The sequence below is a fragment of the Melanotaenia boesemani genome, chromosome 9 (assembly GCF_017639745.1).
Source record: "Melanotaenia boesemani isolate fMelBoe1 chromosome 9, fMelBoe1.pri, whole genome shotgun sequence".
Lineage (NCBI taxonomy): Eukaryota > Metazoa > Chordata > Actinopteri > Atheriniformes > Melanotaeniidae > Melanotaenia > Melanotaenia boesemani.
In genome coordinates this window covers 8,872,856-8,899,674 of record NC_055690.1, presented here as the reverse complement: position 1 = coordinate 8,899,674, position 26,819 = coordinate 8,872,856, and the positions used below count along the sequence as shown (strand labels likewise).

General features: G+C 39.9%; 1 protein-coding gene across 1 annotated transcript in view; it reads right to left on the bottom strand.

Moving 5' to 3' along the window:
- Positions 1-16,331, bottom strand: part of kcnj13 (potassium inwardly rectifying channel subfamily J member 13) — a 32,368-nt gene extending 16,037 nt beyond the window's left edge. The window contains exon 1 of the mRNA XM_041994286.1: positions 16,060-16,331. The gene's annotated coding sequence lies outside the window, so the exon portion shown is untranslated. The remainder of the gene's footprint in view (positions 1-16,059) is intronic.
- Between the last annotated feature and the right edge of the window lie 10,488 nt (positions 16,332-26,819).

Genomic DNA, 26,819 nt, shown 5'->3' with positions numbered 1-26,819 from the left:
GTTCCGTGCCTCTACTGTCAGCCACAGCTGTGGCCATAAGGTTGTCGGTGCCTGTCGTGGCGGTAACCTCTGAACTCATTGGTGGGCACTGGCAGTAAGGGATGCCGTCAAGCTGAAGAAGGAGTCCTATCGGGCCTTTTTGGCCTGTGGGACTCCAGAGGCAGCTGATGGGTATCAGCGGGCTAAGCGGAGCGCGGCTTTGGCGGTCGCTAAGGCAAAAACTCAGGCATGGGAGGAGTTTGGAGAGGCCATGGAGAATGTATTCCGGATGGCTTCGAGGAGATTCTGGTCCACCATCCGGTGGCTCAGGAGGGGAAAGCGATGCTCCGTCAACACTGTGTACAGTGGGGATGGGGGGCTGCTGACCTCGACTCAGGACGTTGTGAGGCGGTTGACGGAATATTTCGAAGACCTTCTCAATCCCACCAACACGTCTTCTGATGAGGAAGCAGAGTCTGGGGTAGCTGGTGCTGGCTCTCCTATCTCTGGGTCTGAGGTCGCTGAGGTGGTTAAAAAGCTCCTCGGTGGCAAGGCCCCGGGGGTGGATGAGGTCCGCCCAGAGTTCCTTAAGACTTTGGATTCTGTAGGGCTGTCTTGGTTGACACGCCTCTGCAGCATCGCGTGAACATCGGGGACAGTTCCCCTGGACTGGCAGACTGGGGTGATGGTGCCTCTCTTCAAAAAGGGGGACCGGAGGGTGTGCTCCAACTACAGGGGGATCACACTCCTCAGCCTACCCAGTAAGGTCTATTCAGGGGTGCTTGAGAGGAGGGTCCATCGGATAGTCGAACCTCGGATTGAGGAGGAGCAGTGTAGTTTTCGTCCCGGTCGTGGAACAGTGGACCAGCTCTACACCCTCTTCGGGGTCTTTGAGGGGGCATGGGAGTTTGCCCAACCAATCTACATGTGTTTTGTGGAGTTCCCCGGGGACTCCTGTGGGGGGTACTCCGGGAGTATGGAGTGCCGGACTCGCTTGTACGAGCTGTCCGGTCCCTGTACGACCAGTGTCAGAGATTGGTCCACATTGCCGGCAGTAAATCAGAATCGTTTCCAGTGCGGGTTGGACTCTGCCAAGGCTACTCTTTGCTGATGATGTGGTTCTGTTGGCTTCATCGGGCTGTGATCTTCAGCTCTCACTGGAGCGATTCGCAGCCGAGTGTGAAGCAGCTGGGATGAAAATCAGCACCTCCAAGTCCGAGACCATTGTCCTCAGCCGGAAAAGGGTGGAGTGCTCTCTCCGGGTCTGCAATAGGGTTCTGCCCCAAGTGGAGGAGTTTACGTATCTCGGGGTCTTGTTCACGAGTGAGGGAAGGATGGAGCGGGAGATCGACAGGCGGATCAGTGCGGCATCTGCAGTGATGCGGACTCTGCATCGGTCTGTCGTGGTGAAGAGGGAGCTGAGCCAAAAGGCAAAGCTCTCGATTTACTGGTCGATCTACGTTCCTACCCTGACCTATGGTCATGAGCTGCGGGTAGTGACCGAAAGAACGAAATCGCGAATACAAGCTGCCGAAATGACTTTTCTCTGCAGGGTGGCCGGGCTCTCCCTTAGAGATAGGGTTAGAAGCTCGGTGATCCGGGAGGGGCTCAGAGTAGAGCCGCTACTCCTCCACATCAAGAGGAGCAAGATGAGGTGGCTCGGGCATCTGGCTAGGATGCCTCCTGGATGCCTCCCTGGTGAAGTGTTCCGGGCACGTCCCACCGGAAAGAGGCCCCGGGGAAGACCTAGGACACGCTGGACAGACTACATCTCTCGGCTGGCCTGGGAACACCTAGGGATCCCTCCGGATGTGCTGGTGAATGTGGCTGGGGAGAGGGAAGTCTGGGTTTCCCTGCTTAGGCAGCTGCCCCCGCAACCCAACTGCTGATAAGCGGAAGAAAATGGATGGATGGATGGATGGATGGATGGATGGATGGATGGATGGATGGATGGATGGATGGAAAATGGACGAGGGTCACCAGAGAGGGCAAATTTAAGTTGTGTATGAGTTGGGTTATGGGATTTGTCCCAGACGTATGTATGGAGGATATCTCATAGGATCTGTCACAGATACGAATGCGGAGAATATGACGTAGGATCTGCGACAGATGTGTATACAGAGAATATCACACACTATGATTTCTTAAAGTTGTGTATATGGAGGGTATACAATGCTAGGATCTATCACATATGTGTATCTGCGGCATATCCTATACTAGGATTTGCTATAGATGTGTATACGGAGGGTATCCTATAATAGGATCTGTTACCGACCGTTCTTCCCGTATATCCCTGGAAACAGTCAGAATATGCCACGGATACGGAGACTTGTATCCTCTTGGATCTCTCCGGATCTTAGGTCTTTTTGTCCAGTGTTTATTCAGATTTATTTTAGGGTCAGGTTACTGTTGGTTTGCGGCCAGCACTGCCTGTTAATGATCTTACGTTGATACTGGGCCAATGGTGTGCCTGGGGACCATGTGTGGGCTGATGACAAACCTGTGGTTTCCTTTCTCCCATTTGTTAGAAAACAGCCTGATGAGATCGAGACTAGTTTCTCTGAGCTTTTAACTGCATGTGTGCTGATGTGCCAGCTCAGAATTTGGTAGTAACGTGAGGCAGTAGAGGTGCCTCTTGGCTGAAGCAAATCTCGCCATTAACTCTTGCCAAGAGTGAGTTTGCGTGAGAAACCGTGATCTATCTGGGCCACGAGGTTGGGCAGGGTGTTGTTTGGCCAGTGCAGGCTAAAATCCAGGCAGCTGAGGAGTACCCACACCCATAACCCAAAAAGAACTTATGCAGTTCCTTGGTTTGGTTGAACACTACTGGAGTTTTTGTCGTAATTCTTTTGAGGTGGTAGCCCCCTCTCTGATTTGCTGGAGGGTAAAACGTTGTTTGTGTGGTCTTTTGCTTGTGCACAGTCAGTCGCTGCTGTGTGGGGCTCCTGTTTTGCCAGCGCCCCGGTTTGATCTTCCATTCTCTCTTCAAGTGGATGCCATGTGGGGGTGGGGGCTGTCCTCCTCCAAGATGATGACCTGGGTTTCGATAAACCTGTGAGCTTTTTTCGTAAGAAGTTTAATTTCTACCAGTTAAACTCCTCCGCCATTGAAAAGGAGACCCTAGCTTTGGTTTGGTCCGTGAAACATTTTGACATTTACATGGTGCTGGTGGTGCACATGGCTCATAACCCACTGACGCTTCTTAACTCCAGTAAGTGTCCGAACCAGAGATAGTTAAGATGGTCGCTGCTGCTGCAGTGTTGTTTGATCCTCTGGTACGTGAAGGGTTCGTACAATTTAGTTGCTGAGGCATTGTCTGTTGTTCTCCCTAACTGATAACTGCCTTAGACTGCTTATTCTGCCATTTGTATTCCTGCCTCTATCCCCTTTCCCTCTTAATTTGCTTCCCACTAGTACCAGGTTGCTGAGGAGGCTGAGTGGTGACATGGAACTATGCTTCAGGTCAGTTGTGCCAACAAATGTGGTCCATTTAATGTTGTCTTGTGTTCCAAATGTATAGTCTATAGCTTTTGTGGAGCTTCATTGCTCTTGTAAGCTGCTTCATTGTTGCACATGTTTAATGTTGTATACCAGTCTGTGTGGTTCCTGGGTTGGAACCTCACTTTTATGGTGGGGGGTTGTGACAGCCATCGTGTATTGGTTGAGCATGGTTTTGTTTCCTTTTCCTTGTTTTACATTCTTTTGTAGGGATTGGTGGGTGTTAATCAGAATGACTGGGAACACCTGGCCAGCTCTTCAAACAGCTGATTGAGTGTGTCAGTCCCCTTCCTTCCTTCTTTTAGCTGTTGGCACCATGACTTCTTTGGTTAGCCTTGGGCCATAGTAGTTAGAGTTGTACACATTCATCACTGCATGGCACTATTTGACACTCATCCATCTGCTGACACACTGATACTACTGACTTTCACACCTCATATCTTTATACTTTCTTGGGCATTTCTTTATTTGTTAATAAATTAATGTTATATTTGGTTGAAACCCTGTCTTGTTTTCATTTTTGTCATGGCTTATGAGTCAGTTGTTACACTGTTTTAATGAATTAATGTTTAAATATATGCACACAAATCTATATAAGTCATAACATTTTATGACTGTTAATAATAAATGTTTCATTATTTCAGCATGCTTGGTTATCTACAACTGCTTTGAGTCTTTTTTACATATTCTCATTCACATTTTCTCCAATAGGAGCTGCCGAGGATAAGTATAAGCAGATGTGATGCAGGAATTAACTGGACAGTCACACAGAGACCTACTTCTGTCAACGAGAGAAACTTGAAAGACTTCTGACAGCACCTGAAAGCAGCTGCTGACTTCTGTGTGTGGAACAGATGCCAAACCAAATGGTTTACTAATTACATGTACGCATCATCACATTTCCTAGAACTACACTCTTTGCATGTCTGCACTTCTGCATGTGTTAAGAGATGATCTTCTTCTACACTACATGTGAGAAATAGATAAATAAAACAAGTATTTCTCATTTTATTCTTTTTTTAATTAGATGTTACATATTACGTAAATTAATTGAGTTTAATTTCAAATACATTAGAACAACACCAGTATCACTTCCAAGTGAGGCATCCCAGATTTCATACAGTGACACTAACAATATCTGACACACTGATGCTTCTACAGATGATAACCAAAGGATGAAAATCAACTCCTGTAGATGGTAACTGAGCTCTGGTGAGATGAGATGTTGAGGTGATGTACTGCCAATATTGAGAAACTACTAAAAGAGTCTAATTTTAGAGTTTAATTTTCAAAGTCAAGATAAAACTTGCTTGAATCCTCTGCAAGATTTCTTCTAGTACTTCCTCCTACAGCCAGAAGGTAACGGAAGATAAATGATCTCAATGCATTATGTTCAACCAGCATCAATTGATCCAGGTCTTGGCAAACTCTTTGCAAGAACAGTTAAATTATGTAAAATTTTATTACAACCCTTATTGTCCTGCAGGGATATATTTAAAAAATGCATCAATTTTCTCACATGTATATTTTTTTCATTGAACTAATAATATAAGAGCAGCAGGCTCTAAGTAAGTGTGTTTAACATCTTGGAATACAGAAAAGAGTGCATTATTTTACCTGGCTAAATAAACCTTGTAACATGAAAATTTGAAAGTTTGCAACTTGGTGGCTGTCTGATGTAAATTTGAGGTCTTAGACATGCTGTGGTTAAACTAGATAAACAGTATTATTTAAGACTTTATCTTAGGTTTGTTTTAGTCCTGTTGAGATCCCACAGAGTAATATTGCTGTACAAAGACACAATAGTTAAATATGGGTTAGCTGAGTGATGGCTCATTTACACTCCACTTGGCTAATTTGTAAAGATGTATTTCATTGCTATGTTCACAATTTGATTAAATATACATGGAAATATATAACACATACCTGCATGTCTAACCAGTAATGAGAATGGGCCATTAGGATGAGTTTGACATGGTCTCAGCATCGGTCCATTAACCCAAAACGCTCCCTGTAGACTAGCAATATGTCTACTTTAGATATAGATAGAAAGTTAGTTAATGTGATCAGGTGAAAGCTAATATATTTACATTCAAATATAGCTTAATTTAATTATATTTAAACACAAAGTGTCTAAGTACTGATATAATAAATGATCAATACTCATTTTCGATCTCGTAGGAATCCAATATACTTAATGAGTGAAGAAGCCTTGGTGTAGCCATTAGCCTCGAAAAGTCTGCTAGCTAACACTGCATAAGAGCCAGGTCACTGAACTGTGAATTAAAAAAATCACTGTCCAATGGAAAAGGACTTCTTCGAAGACCCTCCTACCCGAGAGGTTTGTGCCAGACGCACAAACAAAAATTCAGGGAGTGCGTCAGGTACTGAGAAACCAGGGTATTATAGTGAGAAATGGGCTACTGGAACACAAAATTGATGCCACTGGACACAATATGCAAACAAGGCACTGTTGGAATGCTACTACTCTAGTAACCCTAATGAGAGGGCTACATGAAGAGAATGTGGGATATATGGATACTTTGATACCCACATGCTACAATGACATCAAAACAACTCATAGCTCAGTGTTCAAACATCCGCAAAAAGCAGCTGCTATGACAGAGACTGAAGAGGTACAACACGCTAATGCTACTGCAAGGGGGAGTTAACATCAACTCCCCTCCTAGAGATTGAGTATCCCTACTGTGACCATCACTGAAACCAATGAGTAGATATACAGTACAGCAACAATGGTCCGGGCAATGCTTGGCCAACATAACAATAAATATGATGGGCAAGATGGAGGCACCATGGAAGATGAGGTTAGAAGCCAAAATCAAGGCTACTTGGAGGGAAGTTAATCAAATGTCAGAACTCCAAAAGGGTACAACAACAAAATAGATACCCAAGAGGTACAGGCAGATGTCCATACCTGAGGCTGTGGAAACTTCCAAACAAAAACTCCAAGCATTGGCTGCATGACTGATTGATACACAAGAGAAATAGAGGCCAGGAAAATAAACCTTCTGTTCTCCACTAACCCAGTTAAAGTATATTCCCAGTGGCAGGGTAATACCACACATGCTAACCCACCAAGGCTGGAGACTGAACAATACTGAAAAAACATATGGGAGAAGGAGGCATCACATAACAATGAAGTACAGCGGTTAAAACAACAAAGAGTGGACCATAGTGCCCTTCTTAAACAATGTCCAGTAACCATCATCGTGGCGGACATCCAACAAAGACTGTCAGGTATGAAGAACTGGACAGCACCTTGCCTGGTCATGATCTATACCCACTGGTTAAAGAAGCTAACTGTACTCCATGGGTGCCTAGTGGCACAAATGAACCAATTGCTGAGGGATGCGACCCACTCTGAATGGCTGACCAAGGGACAGACAGTCCTGATACTGAAAGATTTCCAAAAGGGAACAATCCTATCAAACTATTGGCTGATAACCTGTCTCTCCACAACATGAAAACTCCTGTCAGGCATCATAGTAGCTAAGATAAGTGGGCACATGGATCAATACATAAGAGACACAAAAGGGCATTGGTAAAGGTACCAGAGGAGCAAAACACCAGCTGCTGGTTGATAAATCTGTCACCCGAGACTGCAAAACCGGACAGACAAACCTGTGCACTGCCTGGATTGATTACCAGAAAGCCTATGACTCAATGCCACATACAAGGATCCTGGATGTCTGTAGCTGTACAAGATCAACAACACTGTAAGAGCCTTTGTAGCAAACCCAATTAGGCTGTGGTAGACCAGTCTTGAGGCCAGCTTCGAGCCAATTGCACAGCTTTTCATCAGATGAATACAAGGAGATGCTCTGTCTTTGCTGCTGTTCTGCATTAATTGGCTGAACCCCCTCAGCAAATAGCTACCTACTCAAGAATGGGGCCACCATCAGTCACCTCCTCTACATGGATGACATCAAGCTGTGCGTGAGCGAGACATTGACTCACTGATCCACACCACCGGGATCTACAGTAGGGACATCAGAATGTCATTCAGACTGGAGAAATATGTGCCAAATGGTAACAAAGAGAGGGAAGGTAGTCCATATAGAGAGCATTACACTCCCAGAGGGCAGAATAATAGATGTTGAGGAGAACTACAAGTACCTTGGCATACCACAAACAAATGGCATTCCACAATCCAAGCCACTATCCAAGATGAAACATCCGAGCTACATGAATACATCAGAAAGATGCCCCCAAGGGATGAAGCACTGAGTGAATGCCACAGGCAATGGAACATGGAGGACAATGAAATGGAGGAACCATCATGTGAGGACAAGCCCCTGCATGGAATGTACCACCAACAGATAGCTGAAGTGGCTGATGGCTAATCGCTAGAGAGGGTTGGACTGAAGGACAGAACAGAGGCGCTAATCATGGCAGCACAGGAGCAAGCCTTGGGTACCAGGATAATCGAGGCCCATATCTTCCACACCAGGCAGGATTCCAGGTGCAGGTTGTGCAAAGGGGCCCCTGAAACAATTCAGCACCTCACAGCAGGGTTCAAAATACTGGCAGGCAAAGAATTAATTGAACGCCATAAACAAGTAGCCTGCATGGTGTACAGAAACATCTGTGCAGAATGAGGACTGAAGAAACCACATTGTGATCATGGATAAGCAGCAAAGAAAAGCCATGGTGATCAATGTAGTCATTCCCATCAAAATATCAGGAAAAAGGAACACAAGCAACTGGAGAAATACCAAGGACTCAAGGAAGAGCTGGAGAAAGCCTGAAAGGTGAAGGCAACAGTAGTACCAGTGGTCATCGGAGCACTGGGGGCCATGTCCCCACACTGAAGAAGTGGCTCCAACAGATACCTGGAGAAACATCAGACGTCTCCATTCAGAAGAGCGCAGTCCTAGAAACAGCTAAGATACTGCATAGGACCCTCAAGCTCCCAGGACTCTGGTAAAGGACCCGAGTTTGAGATGAACAACCATCCAGCCTACCCAGGGGAGGTGAGAGGTTGAGTGAGGGAAGAATTTATTAATATATTAGGGCTGTCAAAAGTAATGCGTTAACAGCAGTAACTAATTAACGTAATTAATTGAGTTAATATTTTTAACAAGCCTCATACATCCATCATTTCTCTATTCTGACAGCGGGAACTGGAGAGGAAAGATGGAAAAGATGAGCTGGCTGGGTCTATGGATAGATTTGAGAATAAATACAATTAATGAAGCAACCCATGGACGTCCCGTCCGTGTATGACGCTATTTTAACACACACTCTTTTCCTGGTGAGAGGGTTCCACACCCGCACTTTTTCCTTTTTTTTTTTTTTTTTTTTTTGTTTAACTTATCTGGTGTTTTGCACACAGGTGTCTGCTTTAGTGGCTCTCTGGTCGTTTCTGGGCAGCAGCTGTTTCCTTCCTCTCATGTTGTTCCGTGAATCATGATGGTAGTCATTGTAGCTGATGGACATCAGCTGATGGACTTTACGTTTATCGTTAAGCTGAGAAGAAGGAAACTAGTAGATTTACCCCAAAGTAATGTTTTTGGCAGGACCTTCTCCAACACAGTAGTTGGCTGGAAGTAGTGGTTTATGCTTCAGCTATGCAGGGGTGGGTCTAGAAAAGTTCTGGTGGGGGGCCAGACAGGAGCACTGGCCAGGAAAAGGTTAGCACAAGTGAGACCATTTTTTAGGTCAAGAGTTTATGAAATATTGAACTGATTATTACAACTAAACTGATCATCTAATGTAAAAAAAAAAAAAAAAAAAAAATCTAAGAAAAACTTGTAAAACCAACTGCCAATGATCTATTTTATCAACAGGTGTTTACTTTGGGTGATGCTGCTGTAGGACCTTTATCACTGCTGCACAAACACTTACACTTCAATGATAAAAGGAAAAATGTGCTTTTAGCCAGATCATCAGTTTTATCAGAGTTTCTTCATCAATGTTGGCTGTTTAACTTCAGTCGTCACATCTGCTGGTTTTATGACAGAAATTTTCCCCATGGAGACGGTTTATGAAATAATGCTGCATAATTCTGAATTATGAACATGGCAGAGATGATTTAGAACAACATATAGAAGTACATTACATGCTGCATTTACTGACCATTGGACGTCTGACGTTTATCTAAGTGAAGGTCAGTTAACAGTAATAGAATTGTAGCATTGGCTCATTCTGTTGATACAATACAGTAAAAATGCAGGCATGGTCACGAATGGTGACTAATCATGATTAATTTGTAAGCTGTGATTAATCTGATTAGAAATTTCAATCATTTGACACCCCTAATATACACACACACACACACACATATATATATATATGTATATATATATATACAAACATGTGCACCTTTCTCTATAAGTCCATAGGTTTGGCAGCATTCAGGAGCTGTTGATTTAATACGCAAAAAAAAAAAAAAGAAAAAAAAATCACAAAAAATATCACCACTTTCATAAAAGCAGAGGTCTTGGCAGTTTGTTTATCTGCGTCATTCAGGTTTGTATTAAACACCAACATAGATCTTAGAGAAGCAACTGTTGCTGCTCATCAGTCAAGGAATATTCATGAGACTATTTCAAAACAACTGTGCAGTGGAAAAAATTATTCACAAGTGAACAATATTAAAGACCGTTGCCAATTGTGTACACCTCATAGCCAGAAAGTTCACTCTAAGTTGCAAAGCTCATAAGATGCAAGAAATATATATCAAACTCTATAGGCCTAAAAAAGCATTTTAAATATAATTTATGGGTTTTTAGTGTTCAGGGGCTGCTAATCAAATGCAATTCATGAATTTGTGGCTGAGGCTTCACAACAGTATTTTTAAAAGGCTTTATAAATATGACTTGTTTGGAAGGATTGCCAGAAAAATTATATGGCAGCACAGTTTAAGTTTGCAAACCAACTATCTCTGTGTACAAAGTTCTTTGGACAGACAAGACCAAGATGTTTAGCCTTGATGCACACTGGCTCCGTTCTAAAATAAGACCTGGAAAAAAAAGTGTTTTTTTTTTTTTTTGTTTGTTTTGTGTTTTTTTTTTTTTTACACCCAAAGTCCCAAGAAGTATAACCTTATATTTGAAAGAGGTTATACTGTAGCAGATGTATGTGCTGGCAGTCCTAACAGTCAGACAGCTAGAGAACTGTGCTCTACAGAGTTTCTATTTCTATGTCAATATTGTTGCCAGGAGATTAGAGCAGCTCTCAGCAGGGAATCGGTCTGAGCAACATAGCGACATGCAGAGCAGGAATGTCTCTTTAGTCTGCAGGGAGCTTGTCCTGCATGGTCATGGCTCTCAACTCGTCTTCTCCACCAGTCACTATATAACATTATTTATTATTTATATACACTACCATTCAAAAATCTGGACACAATTTCCTATTAGATTTAATGGGAAATGCATCCAAACTAATTACTCGCTCTATATATGTTTATATATATAACCTCAATTCAATGCAAATCTCATGAGCCCATATTTTATTCCCAGTAAAACATATATAAATAACATTGAAAGTGAGACATTTTATCATTTCATGGAAAATATTTACTCATTTTGTCCCTGATCCTGTTTGTGACCTAGGACAAGACCTTGAGGTATCATCCAAGACAGGAGGGTGTCTGACTAGGGGTCTTTGGTGTTTCATCACTGCTTAATGCAGATAATGTGGTTCAGTTAGTTACTTCAATCCATGACCTTCAGCTCAAACTGGATCAGTTAACAGATGAGCTTAAAGCAGCCAGGATGAAAACCAGCTCCTCTTATTCCAAGACCACGATTTCTCAAACAAGAAAGGGTGGAACACTCCCTCTGGGTCAGGGAAATAAGTGGAAGAAAATGAGTGAATGCATGGATTAATATTACTTTGAAGTTGTCACTCTAAAGTTGTCGTATGCAACCAAGGTTGAATTTATGCAGACTAAATGGTGTGCTGTTGCAGATGTTTTTCCATTAAATGACAATACCTTACAGTTATGGCAGATGGCTGATACTTTTAATAGTGGATATAAAACAACTTGTCTTATGTAGGTCTGTCAAAATATTATAGCGTGCAGTAATGATTTTCTCTAAAAGTCTGACACGCACAGAGAGAATGTGTGAAGCAGAAATCCATGTCTTCAAGCATGGTTCCCTTTTCTTGTTTCCTGGGTTTTTTTTTTTTTTGGTTTTGTTTTTGTTTTAGCCAGTCATAGAGTTCATAACTGTTAAAACAGCTGTCTAATGGCTGATTAGTCCAACTTCAATACAGTCACATGTTTGATGACATCACCTCTACAAGGATGAAAGCTTAGCTCTCTTAAGGTCTGGGGATAAACTAAAAAAAACTGACTTACTCGAAACACATAGCTTCCTCTCTATACCTAATCACATATATGGCAAAATACAGTTGGGCTAGGCAATAAATTATGTTCTGCCCCTATTCCTACTCCACACATTTACACTCCCTTGCTTTTCCTTGTGCAAGGTTGGTTTTTGGATTCTAACATACTTGTTTGCAAGTTATGGGATTAGACTATATGTGAAAACATTCTTATAAGAATACCCCCTCCCTAATAAACTCATAAACTTGTGCAGATAAGATGTGGGAAGCTGGATTTATACTTGCACGGCGTCTGCGTACAGTTGGTTATGTGTGCTGTAGGCTATGCGGAGGCTTACTGCTCACCTCTTCCAGACCTGACATGCACTTCTGCTACACAGCACAGTTACCCGTATTATGATTGGTCATTTTATAAAAATCTAGAATCATGTTTCCAGATTTTTGGATCTTCTCACTTTTCATTTGTTTGCACTGAAAAATTTTTAACAGAAGAATTATGGCTTTGTTTGCTTCCACATGCTCAGGAAGACACCATGTTGGCCGCCATTGTTGTAAAACAGGAAATTTCTTCTCAGAACTGAAGTGACTCACTGAAAGAACTCTGCGCTGTGGGGTTTACCTGTTTATAACAGCCCTACTGCCACCTTCAGATTCGTAAGGAAAACAACAACACAGTGCCGTAACCGTATGTTCGAGTGAGAGAGGACATTTCATCAAGGTCATCTACGGCAGCTCAACCGTACACAGACGCCGCGCGAGTATAAATGCAGCTTTACTCTTCGCATCAATCGGACAAAAAGGAGTATCCACACTGACAGATCAACACTGTGGTCTATAAAAACTCTGAAGAGACATTTATCATATGAAATGGATGGACAGAACATCTGTGTTGTCATTTACATTTAGTATGTGCTCTAAACAAGAATAAGCCTGACTTTTTATCAGGTTTATCCTTATCATTATCCTATAATCTTTACAATAATCCATCTTATTTCAGAATTGATCTTTCCTTGACCTCAAAATCCGACCTTCACAAAACAGAAGATGCAAAAAATATACCAGTCACTTTACCTGGTCATGTACATCTGGCATAGTCATGGAATATTGATCACATAGCAACAACTAAACACATTGCTTTTGAATAATAAGGAATTTTTACATTAATGAAACTGAAATGAAAAACTATCTAGATCCAAACCTTTCATGGGCTTGTGGCAATGAATGCAGCATATAAGTTACTACAAACAGGCTGTTAGCCCTGATTAAAAAAGCAAAAATCAGCCCATGTGGTTCAAAAAACCAAAACTAAAAACAACAACAAATAGGTGGATAGGTTCATTATGGGACTGAATGTTGGTAGCAATATTGGAAGATTGCTAAATTCAACTACCTGTCCACAAGCTGAGGAAGAGAATGTGATGATGACATTAGTTCTTGATGCCAAAAACATTAAGATGATTCCAATTCTGGACTAATTTTATAATATGGACACAAACAGAATATCCATACCAGTCTTCAGTTAAAGTGAACCAGTGTCCGATATCAGACTGAATTCCTATTGAAAGCGGATGTAAACAGGGTTGTACTTGTCACTCCAGTTTTTTGATATAAGTATTGAACCATTTGCACAACTTACCAGGGATGACAGTTATATAAAAGGACTAACTTTAAAAGAGGAGAAATATAAATATTACTATATGCTGATGATGTACCCATTTACTTTTTGCAACTACAACAACTTTTCACCTTGTCTTCACATTTGGGTATTTATCGGAACATACATGGACAAAACCATCTCTATAGATATTTCCTGCAGGATTTAGCAAGAGTGTATGCTTCAGTGTGAGTTTAAATTATCAAAAAATGGCATCTTCTACCTCCTAATATTGCCTTCACAAGGCAAATTATACACAAAATCTACAAAAGTATAATCTACAATGTTGCTATGGATTTGGAAAAATGGTTGACACCTCCACTACCTCTTCTTAGCTGTATTGATTGTATAATGCATGCAGACATTTTTCTAATTATCTTTACCCATTTAAGATGACTCCTATTGACATCTCTGAATCAATATTGGGAAACTGGACAGACTCAGCATGGGAGACAACCAACAATCAGATTAAAACTTCATTTCTGAGCTGTAGAATCCTTTAGGATGAGACGTAAAATATCTTCAAGGACCAACAAAAATAAGACCAGGTTTATGTAGTTAAGTCCAGCTTATGTAATTATGAATGCTAATTTAAGTGTTCATAATTACAATGACCTTTATCAATGAAAATCTACATCAGCATATTATAAAAGTGAATTTTAGGTGTGAAAATATTCCTTTCCTCACCATGCAATCTTTGTCCTGCTTAACCCTCAAAACACACAAGCACTCGGATTTGACTGGGTACAAAGTTAAGCTGACCTGTGTATGTGTAAGGAAGATCAAATTAGGATTCTTCACATAAGTCTGCTAATGTTTTACTCCTGACTTTCTGCTGTAGTTTTACTTTTTCTTTATTTGTTTCCAATTTCCTTTTCCAATTTGTACATTGTCCTCCTTCTGTCTGTCTTTACTCAAGTTTAGAGAATACTGTCAAACACTGCCAAGATCAAAATTGAGAGTGATGTCTTGTTGCTCCGCTAGCATTGTTGTAAGCATAGCCATATCATTTTTCTTAAGTCTACTGGATATTTTATCCAGCAGTACATTGAGTATATTATTAAATGTACCCAAGTGTTTTCACAAAAAGAAAAAGTTGACAGACAAAAAGACAAAAAGAAAAAGTTAACAGTTTGAGAGCATGGAAAGATTTTCTTCATCTTGCTGTTGACCATTAACAGCTTCATGAGTTAATTTTCGGTTCAGTTCAGTTTGGTCACAAAGAACTAATTTTTACAGAAAAAGCAAACAAGTTCAATTCATGTCCAAATAGTTACTGTCCAATTCAGGTAAAGGTACTTATATATATCAAATTCAAACCAACAGATCACTGCACATGTAAAACAAAAATATTACTGAAATGAGTTTCTAATTCAGTTCTTTGAGAAAGTAAAACTTTCTTGTGTTTGCAATGTAATGCTTGTTTCTTTTCATGTATGCACATTGTTTACACAAGTTAAAAATGACTGACTGAGCATTTCTGCAGGTTTACTAAACAGGGTTTGAAAACCATAACATTAGTTAGTATAATGTCATTTAAATTATTAGAAAATCCAATGAAATAACCAGAAGCACTCAGAGAACACAGACCTCCGCCAAGCCATGGGGTCACTGACCTGAGAAAAACCCCAAAAGGCCCAACAGCCACCTGGTTACCAACCCCATTATTTTTGGCCAATGATTCTGGGCACTATCTATATCTGCAAAATTGCTTTTCTCTCTCACTTGTAAAAAAATCATTTAAAAAAAAATCCTGGATCACCCCCAAAATCTGATTACTTGTTCCTTTTTCTACATCTGACATTTTCTAAAGATTTGATCAAAATCTGTCCATAACATTTTGAGTTATGTTGCTAACAGACAAACAAACAGACAAGCCAACACCGTAGAAAACATAACCTCTGCTTTGGCGGAAGTAAAAATGTCTTTACTACCTTCAGATGAGTTATGTATTCTGTTATGCTTTGTGAAGCTTCATTAAAAAGGCCCCAAAGAAAAGTGAACTATTTAACATTTACTGTAATCGTTTCATACATGTCAAAGCTTTATGTGGTCTTTCTCAGTCTGCCATTTTCCTGTCTTTAAGCTTTCTCTGCTTACATAAAAAGTGAACGGGGCAACTTGGTGAAGAAGGGTGTTTATCATTTTCTTAGAGGGGTGCAGAAAGGTTTATGTAACATTCATTTAACAGCTGTGCACCTTTTCTGTTCTATCTTTTTCAAAACGCACATTTCTGAAACATAAAACAAAAACTTCCTCATAATTTCTCACTGTAATGATAAAAAATGAGAACATTTGCTGTTTTGACTTAAAGATAGACTTCTGTCTAAGCTTGCAAGTGGATTACCCATGAATGCTTTACCCACAGACTGCAGAAATGGTTTAAATTAATAAAAATACAAATAAATTTTTTAGTCATTTTTATAATGATCAGAACCAATAAAGTTAAAATAATTGCGGTAATCTGAGAAATCTGGTTTACTAATGTGTTACATTGGCTTAGCCTCCAAGTTATCCACAGGACTGATTAGATCACCAAAGACAATCACTTATTTCCAAAGTATCAGTGCCTCATCCCATGGCTAGCATCATACAGTGGAGTTTGGACTCACCTAGAGCTGCACTCAGGAGGCAAACAGGGGCCCTCTGACCTGTTCACCTAAGAATAGGTTTTAGGTCTGCACAGCAGAAAACGAAGATAAGGCAAATGGAAAGAATGCCAAGTTCCTTAAAGGATATGGTTTAAAGTCCCAAAGCAGTGCCGAGAAAAATGTCATATAAAAAAAAAAGTGAGGCAAGTTCTTTGAGCGTGGAAGCCGAAGTGTGTGTGTGTGACAGAGTGTGTCGCTCTGTACTCTGCTGCAATATGCAGCTTCAAGCTCTGTGGCGAGGATGATTCAATTGGTCACATTACTCTGCATGGAGCCTATTAGTGTTCCCGGAAGACAGAAGATATAGGAGTGTGTGTGTGGAGAGGGGGAGTGTGTGTGACGGAGCGGGGGTGTACACCATGTCACAGTTCATTCAAGGAGCTGTTTGCTGTTGGTTGATGTCCTGCAGCTTCTGCTGAGAGAAATTTGTTTTTGTTATAAAGGGGTTCATCTCTGAGTGTAAAACTGTGTGCGTACATCCATGGTCCTGTTTTTGTCTATTCTATGGTATGTTCTGATGTTTAATACAACAACAATAACAAAAGTAATGATAGCAATGATAATGGAAATCTTTTGCACATAATTTCAAAATGTTTTGTTCTAATTTTAATCAACAACTGACAATGTTACTGCATCACCGTGTTAACCAGAAAACTGAATATTTAGCCCCAATAATAACAATCAGTCACTGAGCTTTCTTGCTCAACAAAAAAAGGAAAGAAAGAGAAAACAACAGAGGGGCCACATGACTGTTGACCAAATGTCAACACTGGTCTTTGAACCCTGAGCAACAGTGACAGTACATATATCAGTCTATTCAATAATTTAGCAAGAGCAAAATTTACATTTTGTTTTTTGTATTTTGTAATTTGTAATTGTACTTTTTTCTTCTCATCATCATATTTCACTAAATGTACATATATATATATATATATATATATATATATATATATATATATATATATATATATATATATATATATATATATATATATATATATATGTATATATGGAGAGAGAGAGGGGACCATGGGTATATCTGTTGCCTTCACCTTCCACGCTTTCTCCAGCTCTACCTTGAATCCTTGGTATTTCTCCACTTTTCCTTATTCCTGGTATTGCCATCTTTGGGAATGGCTACATCGATCACAACAGCTTTCCTCTGCTGCTCATCTATGATCACAATGTCCAGTCGCAAGCCATTACAGTCTTGTCAGTCTGTATCTGGAAGTCCCACAGGATCATGGCTCTCATTTTCCACCAATTTAGGAGATTTTGACCCAGGGGTCTCCAGTCCATATTCTGTGCAACTGACTTGGAATAGAGGGACCCTGGTTTATGTCCCTGGACTGTTATGAAAATGAACCACTGTTAACCTTTTAATTATTATTACACATGCTAATGTCTTTCATTAAACATTAAAATATAACAAACAATTCCATATAAAATTAAATGTATAGGCTGTATTTTTATTATATAGTTTTATTCTAATTTTAAAATGAGCTTTTTTTGATGATTTTTGTTGGCATTTTTCTGGCACTACAGCTATATATATTTTTTACAGTGTATTCTGTCTTCCAGGATGGGCTACCCTCTTTCATGTTGTTGTTGTTTCGCCTCGCTTCTCTAGTCTGAGTGAGATTCCGATGACCTTGTAGTAGATCCTTGTAAGAAGCATTAAAACCTACGCAAAAGTTGTCTGCATAGTTTTTTGTAATTCTGTCTTCAACTGGGAATGTTGCAAGATCTAACAAATTATCAAAGCATTGCAAAAATACCTAAAGACAGCTGAGGTGCTATCTGTATACAAGTTGCCAGTAAGAATAAACTAGAACTACTGTCTTAGTTCTGAAAAGAGATGAATTATAAATAGAAATCTAACTGTCTCCTCAAAATTAGGTCTTCATATTTTTTAGAAATCTGAGGTAGATTTTTTTTATTGTCAATAAAGAAATAAGAATTTAAGACAAATGTTTTAAATTCTTCTGAAATCAATTGTCAAATACTACTACCTGGCCCCTTGAACACACTAACACGGATTCAATAATAACTGACAAAGGAAAAAAAGGTCAGATAGGACAAAAAAGGAAAAAAAAAAAGATGGTAGTTCATTTTAAACATCCATCAGTCACCTCATCAGTCCTGGTGATCTCCTATGCTTTATTGACATGACATCTATTTGTACCAATAAAAAGTACACTTGTTGTCTTGTTTTCTTTTTCTGTATTGACCTACAAAGCATTGATTGTAATTGAAGGTACCATGGCGTGATAGTCAGCAACGTCACCTCTCAGGTACCACAGCTGGGGACTTTCTGTGTGCATTTGCACACACCACCTTGTCCTTGTGTTAGCTCTCTCCCAGTACTCCAGCTTCCTCACACAGTGCTGGGTTAATTAGTTATACTAAAAGGACTCTAGGAGTGAGCTCAGGGGAGTGATTGGTTGTCTCTGAGTTGGACTGGGGACCTCCCACCTGGTATCAGCTGTGATCCATCCCCTGACAGCCCAGAAGTAGATGATATATTAAATGGATGGATGTACTGATATGTTATTTACTGACCAGACATTCCCCATGTTAACTAGTGGGGGCTATGAGGCTTTCTACAGTACAGGCTGTCCTGTGTATTGTATTTGTTGCCGATAAAGCGGGAGTTACTGCAGTTCTCCACCCACAGCTTTGATGTCTTTGCATATTCTGATAAGTGGTTTCTTTAATCTGCAATTCCCACCACTTCTTTTTTATTTTCTTTGCATATACAGGGTCCTTTGCTTTGATCCTCAGAGTGGATTGTTTCTGTTCCTTTGATCCATTCATGTGTTTGTTCTGAAACTACCAAATAAAATAGATTTAATTTTCCCTTCCTCACTGATGTCTTTTACAATTGATTAAACTGCAATCATTTTCTGTTGCTTTCATTAGTTGTTGTGCGAATGATGTTTGTTTGTGCAGATGACTAGCTAGGATGGTGTCTGCATATATTCATAGATAAAAATGGGAATGGAAATCTTTTTTGTCATGTCCATTTATTTCCTCGATTTCATATATATATATATATATATATATATATATATATATATATATATATATATATATATATGCAAATTATTATGATTATTTTTACATTTTGTTAAATGGACTTTTTCTGCCCATTATTTCTTGGGCTGAAAGTTTAAAGGTGAAATCTGGAACAGAACTAGATAGTTTTACTTCAGCTCTAATCAAACTCATTTGATCTTTATACCTTATAGATCAGGTCAGATCAGATCATTGTTGGGTGGGCCTTTTTGTTTTTGCAACTGATGGCCCCTCCAGTCTCATGGCTGTTTTGAAACTGTCTGAATGCCTTAAATTAAGGTGACAGATGACATTTTTAGACTGTGAGACATTGTCATTGTTTTACTGTAACTTTGCCTTCATTCTCTCTCATTAGTCTGAAGAGTAAGGGAGGGCTCATTCACCTACCGCTGAGAAATATGTCGCTCCTCACTTCCACTTTTCCACTCACTTGCTCCCTCCCCTCTCTTTCTTGTGTATTTTTCCCCAGGGGGTAAATTAAACCCTTCAAGGAGCTTAATGCACATGTAAGAACATGAGACTGCCTTGTCAGTGTTGTGTTTAATATCTGTCTTTATTTAAAATACATCTCTTTTATTCTTATCCACCAAGCTATATATAACATTGCAATTACATTTGTCATTGTATTAACTACGTTTCAAAGAGATAATTTCTGTTATTGCCGCCTCATAAAATTAGTGACTCACAATCTGTTCAAATAACAAAAAATCTGCAGGCTGCTTTTTATTCTACAGAGTTTTATACTAATTGGTGGTGAGGACAGCATGGGGTGACTGAACAGAGCTGGAGGAATTTCCATATACAGTCATGGACAAAATTGTTGGTACCCTTCGGTTAATGAAAGAAAATATCACAATGGTCACAGAAATAACTTGAATCTCACAAAAGTAATAATAAATAAAAATTCTATGAAATTTAACCAATGAAAGTCAGACATTGCTTTTCAACCATGTTTCAACAGAATTATTTAAAAAAATAAACTCATAAAACAGGCCTGGACAAAAATGATGGTACCCCTACAAAAGACTGAAAATAATGTGACCAAAGGGACGTGTTAATCCAAGGTGTGTCCACTAATTAGCATTACAGGTGTCTACGATCTTGTAACCAGTCAATGGGCCTATATATCAGCTACAGGTAGTCACTGTGCTGTTTGGTGACATGGTGTGTACCACACTCAATATGGACCAGAGGAAGCAAAGGAAAGAGTTGTCTCAGGAGATTAGAAAGAAAATTATAGACAAGCATGTTAAAGGTAAAGGCTATAAGACCATCTCCAAGCAGCTTGATGTTCCTGTGACTACAGTTGCACATATTATTCAGAAATTTAAGATCCATGGGACTGTAGCCAACCTCCCTGGACGTGGCCGCAGGAGGAAAACTGATGACAAATCAAACAGACGGATAATACGAACGGTAACAAAAGAGCCCAGAAAAACTTTTAAAGAGAATAAAGGTCAACTTCAAGCTGAAGGAACATCAGTGTCAGATCGCACCATCCGTCGTCGTTTGAGCCAAAGTGGACTTAATGGGAGACGACCAAGGAGGACACCATTGTTGAAAACAAATCATAAAAAAGCCAAACTACATGTTGACAAGCCACAAAGCTTCTGGGAGAATGTCCTATGGACAGATGAGACAAAAATGGAACTTTTTGCCAAGGCTCATCAGCTCTATGTTTACAGATGGAAAAATGAAGCATATGAAGAAAAGAACACCGTCCCTACTTTGAAACATGGAGGAGGCTCTGTTATGTTCTGGGGCTGCTTTGCTGCATCTGGCACAGGGTGTCTTGAATCTGTGCAGGTACAATAAAATCTCAAGACTATCAAGAGATTCTAGAGAGAAATGTGCTGGCCAGTGTCAGAAAGCTTGGTCTCAGTCGCAGGTTATGGGTCTTGCAACAGGACAATGACCCAAAACACAGCTAAAATCACCCAAGAATGGCTAAGAACGAAACATTGGACTATTCTAAAGTGGCCTTCTATGAGCCCTGACCTAAATCGTATTGAGCATCTTTGGGAGGAGCTGAAACATGCCGTCTGGAAAAGGCTTCCTTCAAACCTGAGACAACTGGAGCAGTTTGCTTATGAGGAGTGGACCAAAATACCTGCTGAGAGGTGCAGAAGTCTCATCGACAGTTACAGGAATCGTTTGATTGCAGTGATTGCCTCAAAAGGTTGTGCAACAAAATATTAAGTTAAGGGTACCATCATTTTTGTCCAGGCCTGTTTCATGAGTTTATTTTTTTAAATAATTCTGTTGAAACATGGTTGAAAAGCAGTGCCTGATTTTCATTGGTTAAATTTCATAGAATTTTTATTTATTATTACTTTTGTGAGATTCAAGTTATTTCTGTGACCATTGTGATATTTTCTTTCATTAACCGAAGGGTACCAACAATTTTGTCCATGACTGTAGGTATAAACCAATTTATTCTTATTTCCAGGGTATAAAATACTTTCATTTTGTCAGATCTTAATCTATTTTTAGGTTCATGGTTAGGATTGTCCTTGGACTGCTATATAATTCTAATTTATCATGTTGGATAATGATGTCCAAAGATCTAAAGTTTCTGTCAGGAGCTATATAACCTAAAATTTTACCCTAGAAGATATTTAATTTTCAGCAGAAGTTGTATAACAGTAACTTAAATAGTGGATTCAGAAAGGCAGTTGCACTGAACACATTGTTTTGCATGTTTTTTGCAAACAACAGTGTATAAGTGTATCTCAGAAGATGGTCAGCAGTACAAGACCAGCACAAAAAAATGTACTCTCACCATTTCACTTCACACTAACACCTCAGATGTCCAATACACCTCTGAGTCCTGTCATCTGCAGAAATACTCTGATTACTCTGCAGTTGTGGGGTGTATCAGTGACGGAAAAGAAACTGAGTACAGAGAATTGGTTTGTGAGATGGTTTGGAAACAATCACCTCAACTTGAACAAAAACATACTCTTTCTTTTCTATTCTATTCTATTCTATTCTATTCTATTCTATTCTATTCTACAGTCATTTAGCAGATGCTTTTATCCAAAGTGACTTACATCTGAGAGTAAGAAAAACACAAGCAAGAATTCAAACAAGATAGGACATCATAATTAAATGGTAGTCAGACTGCTGTGAGTCCAGTTGGACCAAGGTGCTGTCATGTAGTGCTAGAGGCAGTGTATATATATATATATATATATGTAAGTCATTTTGTTTAAATACAAGATCACAATTTCATCACACAATATCATCTTGGGCATAAGTGCACACTGTTTATTCAGTACTTGGTTGAGCCAAAGAGCTGAACAGATCTTTCTAACTCATTTTGTTGTGTAGAAGAGTTAAGCTAAGTGTGGAAATGCTCCTTAAGCAACTGAGTCTTTAGCTTGCTTTTAACATAACAGATGATTATGGGTTTTTGGAGGAACAGGAGTAAGCAAAACACTATGTTCATCCTGGGGGAAGCGATGGAGGTGCAGGAGGAATAAAGATACCCGGGAGTTCAGAATTAAATTGAAAAAATGCAACACAAAGGCCATCTAAAAAAATAACTAAGCAGACTCTACTTATTAAGGAAGCAGACACCCTTCAATGTCTGCAGGAAAACTCATCTTTCACATGTTTTTGTTGGGGAAAGCTCAGTCTGCTTCGCAGCCATCTGTTGGGGCAACAGCATCAGAGTGTCAAGGTTGCAAAGGCTTGGAGGTGTGGACCCAAAAGCAGGCTTACAGAGGAGGCAGATGGATGCAGAATAAGATTTTAATAAACAAATAAAACTAATTTTACAAAAACACAATTCGGGCAAAACTGTGAGACTACATGACGTGGGAAAAGAACTACAACACATGAAGACTACAAATGGATTAGCAGAGAATAAATGAAACTGAGGGGTATACATACACAGAGACAAATGAGAAACAGGTGAAGTGAATGAACAAATCAAACCAGGTGAACTAATGAACAGGAAACAGAAAGCAAAACAGAATACACAAGGGAAAAAAAAAAAAAAACATGAAACCAGACAACACAATGAACACAGGGCAGTAAAACTAAACCTAAAACCCAGATCATGACACAGAGACTTATAGAGCTGACTAAGAAGTTCTGATTCTATACTGATCTGAAGCTCCTGAAGCTGATTATCCAGAAAAAAAGCTGCAAAAGCTTCTGAACACAATAAAAAAATTCTTTACACACTTTACAACAAAGTATGTTCAGTCAGAGGCTTCTTCAAGCACAATCCAACACAGAAAGCCATTCCTTCAGCTCCCATTGCCCTTCTGAAATAGATTTTGACTATTGATTATTCCTAATCAAGAAAAGAAAACTTACTACAACATTATAATTTCTCTCAGGGATCAAAAATATAGATTTTTAAAATTAATCTATTTAGCTTAATAAACATGTCATTGTGGCTATTGCTCTTGTCAGGTAACTCCCTGTACTATTCTTCGTTCTGAAGTAGCCTTTGACTGGCCATACACTGTTGTGTCATCAGAATGAAGTAGAGAGTCTTTGCAGTGTTGTCCATTATGTTGAGCAGCTTTTGCAACATTTCAGCACAGCTGGCCCAAGGCATAAGGGAAATATGCAGCTGCTTGGGGCCCCAACACCCAGGTGGGAACTCAAGTGCACTTTAAATGTCAAGATATCTTGATTTAAAATAATAATAATTACATATATGTTATTGAATAATTTAAGTAAAAATAGAAATGCACACAAAAGTTTGTTTTTATAGGTCATTTTCCTCACGCCTGGTGCCAACTGTGAAAAGTGCAGGATTGGCACACAAATAGTATTGGCTTAATCAATACTTGTTACAGGCTATGGCCTCTGTTGTGCATGGGCATAGTATTTTGTATTTTGCACCATGGAGCACTCTAGAGCAAGAAGTCAAGAACAAGGCATTCCCAAGCCAACTGAAAGACTTTGTCCTGGGTCTTCCCTGGTGCATCCTACTGGTGAGACTGGAACACTTCACCAGGAAGGTGTCCAGGAGGCACCCTAACCAGATGCCTGAGCCCCCTCGTCTGGCTCCCCTCATTGTGGAGGAGCAGCAGCTCCACTCCCAGAGATGCTCATCCTTATCTAAAGGCCACCCAGTGGAGGAAACTCATTTCAGCCACTTGTTTTTGCGATCTCAATCTTTCTGTCACTAACTCATGAATAAATGTGAGGGTAGGAATGTAGATTGACCAGCGAATTGAGAGCTTAACCTCCCATGCCCAAGGTTTTGCTTTTGCAACAGCCAAAGCCATCAGCTGTCTCTAGTGTCCTACAGACCAATATGGTCTCACAGGATTCCTTCTTCAGCTTGACTGCATTCCCCTTTACCCAGGACATGCTTGAAGGTCTGATGGAGGTGGGAGTTAAAGCATTTTCTGACAGAACACCCTCACAGCATATTTGGGCCCCTACCATCTAAGTCAATTCACCATCAGGTAGTGATCAGGTTACAGGTCCGCCCCTCTCTTCCCATGCGGCCGAGTCCGAAGTTGAGACTGCAACGATGACAATTTAACTACCAAAAAGCAAAGAAATAGGTATATAGATAATGGTAATAAAATAAATAAGAAGAAAATAAAACAGAACATGAAAAGTAAATGACTTTCATGAAATGAATTTCATAAGAAACACATACAAGAAACACACAGTGTGTTAGATTAACAGTGTATAAAATCATCAAGCACCAGCGGTGCTGTGGTAGTCAAGGGAGCTCCAAATCAAATTATGCTTAGAAACCCATAAAGGCTAAGATCAACCCTGACAGTCAGCTCCAGTTCTGCCCTCAGCACAGAACCAGCTTTCTTCATCCTCTTCAGTGTATGTATATATATATATATATATATATATATATATATATATATATATATATAGTTTTTCAATTTCTTTAGCCTTTTTCCTTTAACCCTTCAATTAAACAAAACTAAACAAAGTCCTAATTACCCCACTGCTATTTCTCTTCTGTAATTCACACATGCCAAACAGAGGTGTTACAGTCCCTCATCACTGTGTGCTATCACACATCAAGCCAGTGTCACAGTGTCACAACACCACCTTTGGTTAAAGTGGTGTGTTTTGCAATGCTAACACGCAGAGGCAGACTCTGTTACTACCTCCCTTCCAGGCTCAGAAATGAATGAGCAGCGGATCTACTTCAACTCTCTGTCCACCTTTGTATCTGCACACATGATAAAATACACAACAAAGGTGCATCAGCTCCTGTCATGTTTGCTGCTCTGCTGCAATCAAGCTCAGCTGCTCCACCTGCCCTTATTGTTCATTCTCCACACCTGCTCCCCACCCTACTTCTGCTTCCCTGCCAGATGGTCATCTAACCTTGTCTTGTTCTTGAGTTTCCCTGTATTTGCAGACCCCCTGTTTTTGACCTGGTCACGTCCCTGGATTTTGCTTCTGCCCTGCCCACGCTGGATTGTTCCCCTTGTTGATAGCCTGCCTGGATGTTCACCCCTGCTTGGAATGACCAGTTTTTGCCCTCCACCCCCTTGATAAGTAGCCTTGTATCTGCCTTTTGTGTATGACCATTGCCTGCCCTCTTGACCACGTTTTTGGATATTGAATTCATGCTTTAAAGCCTGGAGTTCTTGCAGATTCTGGCGACACACAGTCAGCCCAGATCCTACCATATTCCATCAGACAGCTCCAAGTTCTCTCTACCACTCCTCCTGCTCTAAAAAACATACTCTGTTCAAACCTTAAGATCTGTGTGTGGCTGAATTTCCGGGTCATCAGGAGAAACCATTACAAACTCCAGCTTAAAAAGACTTATGTGAAAGGGCCTTTTTGAGTCACTGGCTGTGTTAATTCTGTGCCAACAGATCGCTTAAAATCAATGATTGCACTTAATAGACTTCTACAAGATACTTATTTGGTTACAGATAGTGGAAGCGCTTTCTCAGAAATGGTCTCTTTCCTGTAAACAGGCAGTGTAGCATTTCCAGTCAAGTCTGTTGTCATTGATGGAGATAGTGTTTGACTTATTTCTCCTTCTGAAATTCATATTCACCTCTTTTCTGAAATGCATCATGAGCTGGATTGTACATACAATATTTTTGATATTTAGCCGTTTTACGCATTGTAACTGCAAAGTAGAGTTTTAAACTGTTCATATTTTAGAATTTATTTAGACAATCTGACTTTAAGCTTTTCATTTTTTTTCTATAAAGGCATACCTCTGGCAAGGGGTCAAAATGTGAAAGAAACCATAAATCACACATAGTATGTTGCCCAATTTGCCTCAAAGATCAGATGTATGCACATAATCCTGGATTAAAAACATCTGCAACATGTATTTTAATACAGTGATAGACACAATCCCACCAACTTGAACATAGTATTTAGGGTTGGGTGTTAAATTTAAAAAGTGTCTTTTTCATTAAATATACTTTTAAAAGTATTTTACTCAAAGTAAAAAATAACAATGAATAGAAAATGTAAATGAAATAGAAACAAGTGAAGTGAGTTCCCGTGTTTAACTTCTGTTACACATGGGAACTTTAATGCAACAAATCCACACATGTGAGGATTTACCAGACGTAACATCACTAGGCTTGCTCTGCCATCTAGTGATTGGTTGTTGGTTTATTGTCAGTAAAATACCTTATGTACTTTTGGACCACAACTTC